Genomic DNA, 5600 nt, shown 5'->3' with positions numbered 1-5600 from the left:
AATTATCAAAGGGAGAACTGGCTGTTGCTGTACCACTCTAATTTGCTTTGCTTCCAACCCCCCTGAGACATATGGTGCTATTTAGAGTGTGAACACGTGCACCCTTTCTGGCCAACTCCCAGGCCATCCACTAATCATGAAGAGGACATGAAACAGGAAATAGGGAGTAGTTTAATAGTAGTTTAGCTCATTGAAGTACTTTAATGGTATTGTTTTAGTATTTTTAGAAAGTTCTGCAGATCGGTTGTACATCAACATGAATACATTAACACTACTAACTTAAAAGAAGTTAGAATTTTTAAAGTTATCAAGTGGGTAACTTTTTTCAAATGGTATACTTTTTTTTTTTTTTTTAAGATTTTATTTATTTATTTGAGAGACAGAGACAACACTAGCTGGGAGGGGAGGTGGCAGTGAGGGGAGGAAGGAGAGGGAGCAGCAGGCTCCCCCTAAGCAGGAAGCCCATGTGGGGCTCCATCCCAGGACCCTGGGATCATAACCTGATTGAAGGTAGACGGAGCACCAAGTGAGCCACCCAGGTGCCCCTCAAATGGTATATTAAAAAAAACTGTTTGTTGTATATCATTTATATCTTAAAGCTGTTAAAAAAGGGGGGGGGGGAACGCCTGGGTGGCTCAGCGGTTTAGCGCCTGCCTTTGGTCCAGGGCGTGATCCTGGAATCCTGGGGTCAAGTCTCACATCGGGCTCCCAGCCTGGATCCTGCTTTTCCCCTCGCCCGTGTCTCTGCCTCTCATGAATAAATAACATCTTAAAAAAAAAAAAAAAAAAGACAGGTTAATGTGCCTGACAGTTGTGCAGGCTGGACTGGGTAGCGAATTCAGATTTAGCTGGCTAGATGGAGCTGGTGACCCTCTCTCGGAAGGACCGGAACCCCGAAGTGCACCGGTGAGGACAAGGGAGAGGTCCCTGGGGCAGACTCTCCGGGGACCCGCCCGCCTGGGGAAGCCCCTGCGGAGGAGCGCTCAGCTGCGCATGCGTCTGGCAGGGCCAGGGACGCATCTGACACCGCCGGCCGAGAGACAGTCATCTCTTTTTTGTTTTTCAAAATTAACAAAATATGTGCGAATATTTGCCCGGAAGAGTGTGAGACATTCACGGCTGGCCTCTCTTTCACTTGGCCTATTCTCTTTCGGACGAAGAGGACGGTTCGGTGGCCGAGCCAGGCACTGGCGAAGACAGCCCTACATGTCAGGCCCCCAGCACATGCCGCTATAAATACGCGGGGCCACAAAGGCTCGCTCCTTTCGCGAGGTGGTAGGTTCGGCTGGCGTTATGCAGTGGTGCTGTGGCGGCTCGATGCGGCGCCCACTCTCCTACACCGGGGCCCTGCTGGGTGAGGGGACGGCAGCCTCGGGTTGAGCAGGATGAGCTGCCCTTACAGACTAGAGTTTCTGATGTGACCGGCGCTTTTGGGAGCTGACCCATCCCAGGGCGGAAGGGGGGCATTAGGCTGCCGTCGGCCCCCCCCCTCCGCTGACCTTTGGTGTCCTCCCAGACCCCTGGTCCTCGGAGGCCGATCCGCAGCGCTACCAGGGTGAGTGGGTTGTGCGAGATGGGGTGGCCGGCCGAGTCCCTGGGGGAGGACGGGAGTGATGATGAACCCCGGTGACTCTGAGTGTCTCGCTGACGCCATCACCGCAGCGCGCTGACTAACCCCCCGCCGCTGGGCTGGGGAAAAAGCGGACGGCCCGGAAACCTTTACTAGTGACGAATCCCTGTTTGATTCCCCATTAGGTGTTTGAAGATTTCCGCCGCTGTTACCCTGGATTCAAGGTATGTATTAGATGTGAGATCTTTCTCAGTGCTGCTCACCATCTCGTCCCCAAAGCTGTTTTTATTCGGTCAGTATGGAGTTTGCTTTCTCTTGAACACGCACAGCAATGCAAGTATTTTAACCGGTGGTTTTTTTCCAAGGACTATTTTTGGCTTACATTTCTTTTGTAATTGTTTTGAAAAGGCCTTTTTGACTTTCCATGTTTATATCTAAGCCTAGTTAAACCTGCTTTATTTTTTGTGTACGTTTATTTTTTTATTGGGGTTCGATTTGCCCCATTCTGTATATTTCTATATGCTTAGCTTTTCTGGTGGAGGTTTTTTTTTTTTTTCTCGTGGAGGTATTTTTTTGCAGTTTCGAGGTCCGTGTCGCGACGTCCCTCCTCCCCCGCTTTATTCTCCCCACTTCTCTCGTCTGTGCTCTTCGTTTGCTATACATCCTTGCTACTGATGCAATGATGCAATTGTTTTTAGTGCATTACACTCTTTCAGAATGGCCTCCCCCGATCCAGCCCTCCTTAGAATGGGAATGATGATTTCTCAGACTAGAGTCTCTGACACTGGTCTTGATGTCAAAAATTACGTTCTGACTCATTTGGAGAACTGGATAGTGAGTCTGAGAAGGGCCCAACCGGGGGCCCTTGACATTGCTTGTACTTATCATTGGCTGTCTGTTCCTGTTTTCATCTTTCTAGCTTGATTATATTCTGGAAGCCTACCTCGGGCGGTGCCCTTTCAAAGGTTAGGTACTACTCAGATACTGAAGGGCTGAAGTTTGTAATTCACCCTCTTGGATCAGTGCTATTGAGATGTCTGTACCCTTGGGATGGCTCCTGCCACTCGAACCTGCAGTCTGTGAAGAGTCACATCCTTTTTCCTTGGCTGCTATGGTGAGTGCCAGTTTTTCTGCCAGCCCCAGAGTGGTAATGATAACCATCTTGGAACATGAGTATTTCTCTGAGGATCTTTGAAACCACTGATTGAGGACTCCCCTAACTGCCCAGGTTCATGTTTTAATTCCAATTGGCTACGTGGTTCTAATATATGTTCTTTTATGAAATTTCAGGGTTTTGTTCATGCAGAGGATGCCTCCTATCTGGTTGGTGTTGGGCAGATCCTGGGAACTTCCATCTAATTTCCCTGCATTAATCTATGCGAGCAGCTGTCAACTTACTGGAGGAAAGAAACTGCCCAGAAATTTTGAGATGCTTAGATACTTTTAGACCAATTAGACTTATTTAATATGAATACTTGTCTTTTTTTAAAAGGATTCCAATAAAATACTTTAAAATAAGCTTGGTCTTGGTAAAAATAAGGTGGTACCAAAAGATTTGCGGAAGTAAAAGATAAACTTATTTGTGAATGAGCATCACAGTTGACATCTAGCTATATACCTCTTTGCAGCTTTATAGAAAAAAACTAAAGTGAGGTTGACACTAAAATTAAGGATTTTAGGTGGTGTACCACAGGATTTTAATGAACTAGATGTTAAGTAATGAAAATTTTTAGGGTGTTGAAATACTAACACCGGGGGTGGGGACACCTGGGTGGCTCAGTGGTTGAGTGTCTGCCTTCGCCTCCAGGTGTGATCCTGGAGTCCCAGGATCAAGTTCCGTATTAGGCTCCCTGCATGGGTCCTGCTTCTCCTGTCTCAACCTCTCTCGTCTCATGAATAAATAAAAAATCTTAAATTTCCCAGTTCCTGGGATGGGGGCATTTAGGTTTCTAGTCATATACTTTATATACCAGTGGTGATTCCCTGACACTTGCACCTATCTGAAGTTATGTTATAGGATTTTAAAAGACTTAAGCATGTGAAACAATGCATAGTGTATTCCATTTTATTTTTAAGATTTTATTTATTCAAAAAAAAAAGATTATTCATGAGAGACACAGCAGAGGGAGAAGCAGGCTTCCTGCAAGGAGCCCAATGTGGGACTCCATCCCAGATTCCAGGATCATGCCCTGAGCCAAAGGCAGAAGCTCAACCGCTGAGCCACCCAGGCGTCCCACATAGTGTATTCCATAAGGTTGTGCCGGTTTATGATCAGTGTTCTCATGGTATCATGTTTTCCCTGTATCTTTCTAATATCAAGTGGTGGTAACAAATTGGCCACCAGTTTGGGGCTATTAACTCTTATTATTTTGAGTCCCATGCTGGGCTCCAGTTAGGGAGCCTAGTCCTCCCTCTGTCTGCCTCTGTTTCTCATGAATAAAAACACAGAGGCAGAGACACAGGCAGAGGGAGAAGCAGGCTCCACGCAGGGACCCCGACGTGGGATTCGATCCTGGGTCTCCAGGATCCGCTCCTTGGGCCAAAGGCAGGCGCCAAACCACTGTGCCACCCAGGAATCCCTTAAAGGGAATTTGAGAGAGAAAATGGGCAGGGGCTAGCAGGAGAGGGAGAAGCGGGCTTCCCACTGAGCGGGGAGCCCAAGAGCACTCCATCCTGAGACCTTGAGATCATGACTGAGCTGAAGGCCCACACTTTTACCCACTGAGCACCTCCAGGTGCCCCTAGGCTCTGTTGCTTTAGGTAAGAACCAAACTAGTCTGTTACCAGTTAAGGATACTTCTGTGGAGGGATTGGGATGGGGTGAGGGTAGGAGGAGATTGTACTTTTTCCTCCACGGATTTCTTTTTTTTTTTTTTTTTTTTTTTAATTTTTATTTATGGTAGTCACAGAGAGAGAGAGAGAGAGAGAGGCAGAGACCTAGGCAGAGGGAGAAGCAGGCTCCATGCACCGGGAGCCCGACATGGGATTCGATCCCGGGTCTCCAGGATCGCGCCCTGGGCCAAAGGCAAGCGCCAAACCACTGCGCCACCCAGGGATCCCGGATTTCTGAATTAATACTACTATGATAGAAGGTCCCAAGCACATAATTGTGTTTGGCTCTCAGCCATTTTCCTGTTTCTTCACAGCAAGTATTTAGTGCTTGGATCTGTGCTAAGCTTTTCATGTGCTCCACTTCATTAAGCCCTTAAAGCTCAACCTTGCAACTTTGATAATATCTACCCCACTTCACAGGCAAGGAAAGGAAGGCTCAGGATGTTAGATAATTAGATTAAGTTCCTTTCTGTCTGCTATACTGGTCACCCAGCCTTAGAACTTTACCAGGAACTGAAGCAAACCTGCCTTTGACTTAATTTCCCTTTTAAAATCCTTCCCACTCAGAGGAAACCACCCAGCTCAATTGTGGCTGTTACCATTCCCTGACTTTCTTTTTTTTTTTTTTTTCTTTTTTTTTTTATTTATTCGTAGAGACACAGAGAGAGGCAGAGACACAGGCAGAGGGAGAAGCAGGCTCCATGCAGGGAGCCTGACCTGGGATCCCAGGTCTCCAGGATCAGACCCCGGGCTGCAGGCAGCGCTAAACCGCTGTGCCACCGGGGCTGCCCTCCCTGACTTTTTTCTTAACAGTTTTAATTCTGAATATGTCCCCTAAACAGCGTATCTTTATATCTTCTTGAACTTCACAAATATGCAATAATTCTTCATGTAGTTCTACTGCAACTTGGGTTTTTTTTGTTGTTCGTGTGTTTTCCTGTAATTTAGATTCCACTCTTCCATACACATTTCTGTCCATTTTTATTTTGGGGGAAAAAAGGCTTTAAAAACTTGTTTTATGTTGATAGGTGTCTCTCGGTACTATATATGAGTACTTCTATTTATGAGTGCATTCTTCAAGGTTACCAGTATCACATAGGAAGTATCAGGGACTGGTTAAGATTCCTGGAGCAAGAGAGATTCACTTTGGGTAGGTAACTTATCCACTCTATCACGGTTTCCCCATTTGTCAATGGGT

General features: G+C 46.7%; 2 non-coding genes across 2 annotated transcripts; both read left to right on the top strand.

The window, feature by feature from the left end:
* The first annotated feature begins 1609 nt into the window (after nt 1-1609).
* Nucleotides 1610-1672, top strand: LOC121475279. Its single transcript, XR_005983704.1, has one exon. It is a non-coding gene; the product is annotated as a small nucleolar RNA SNORD48 (small nucleolar RNA).
* Nucleotides 1673-2319: 647 nt separating this feature from the next.
* On the top strand, nt 2320-2387 carry LOC121475266. The gene has a single exon (XR_005983695.1). It is a non-coding gene; the product is annotated as a small nucleolar RNA SNORD52 (small nucleolar RNA).
* The last annotated feature ends 3213 nt before the right edge of the window (nt 2388-5600 follow it).

The sequence above is a fragment of the Vulpes lagopus genome, chromosome 1 (genome assembly GCF_018345385.1).
Source record: "Vulpes lagopus strain Blue_001 chromosome 1, ASM1834538v1, whole genome shotgun sequence".
Taxonomy (NCBI): Eukaryota; Metazoa; Chordata; class Mammalia; order Carnivora; family Canidae; genus Vulpes; species Vulpes lagopus.
This window is presented reverse-complemented; position numbering and strand designations above follow the sequence as displayed.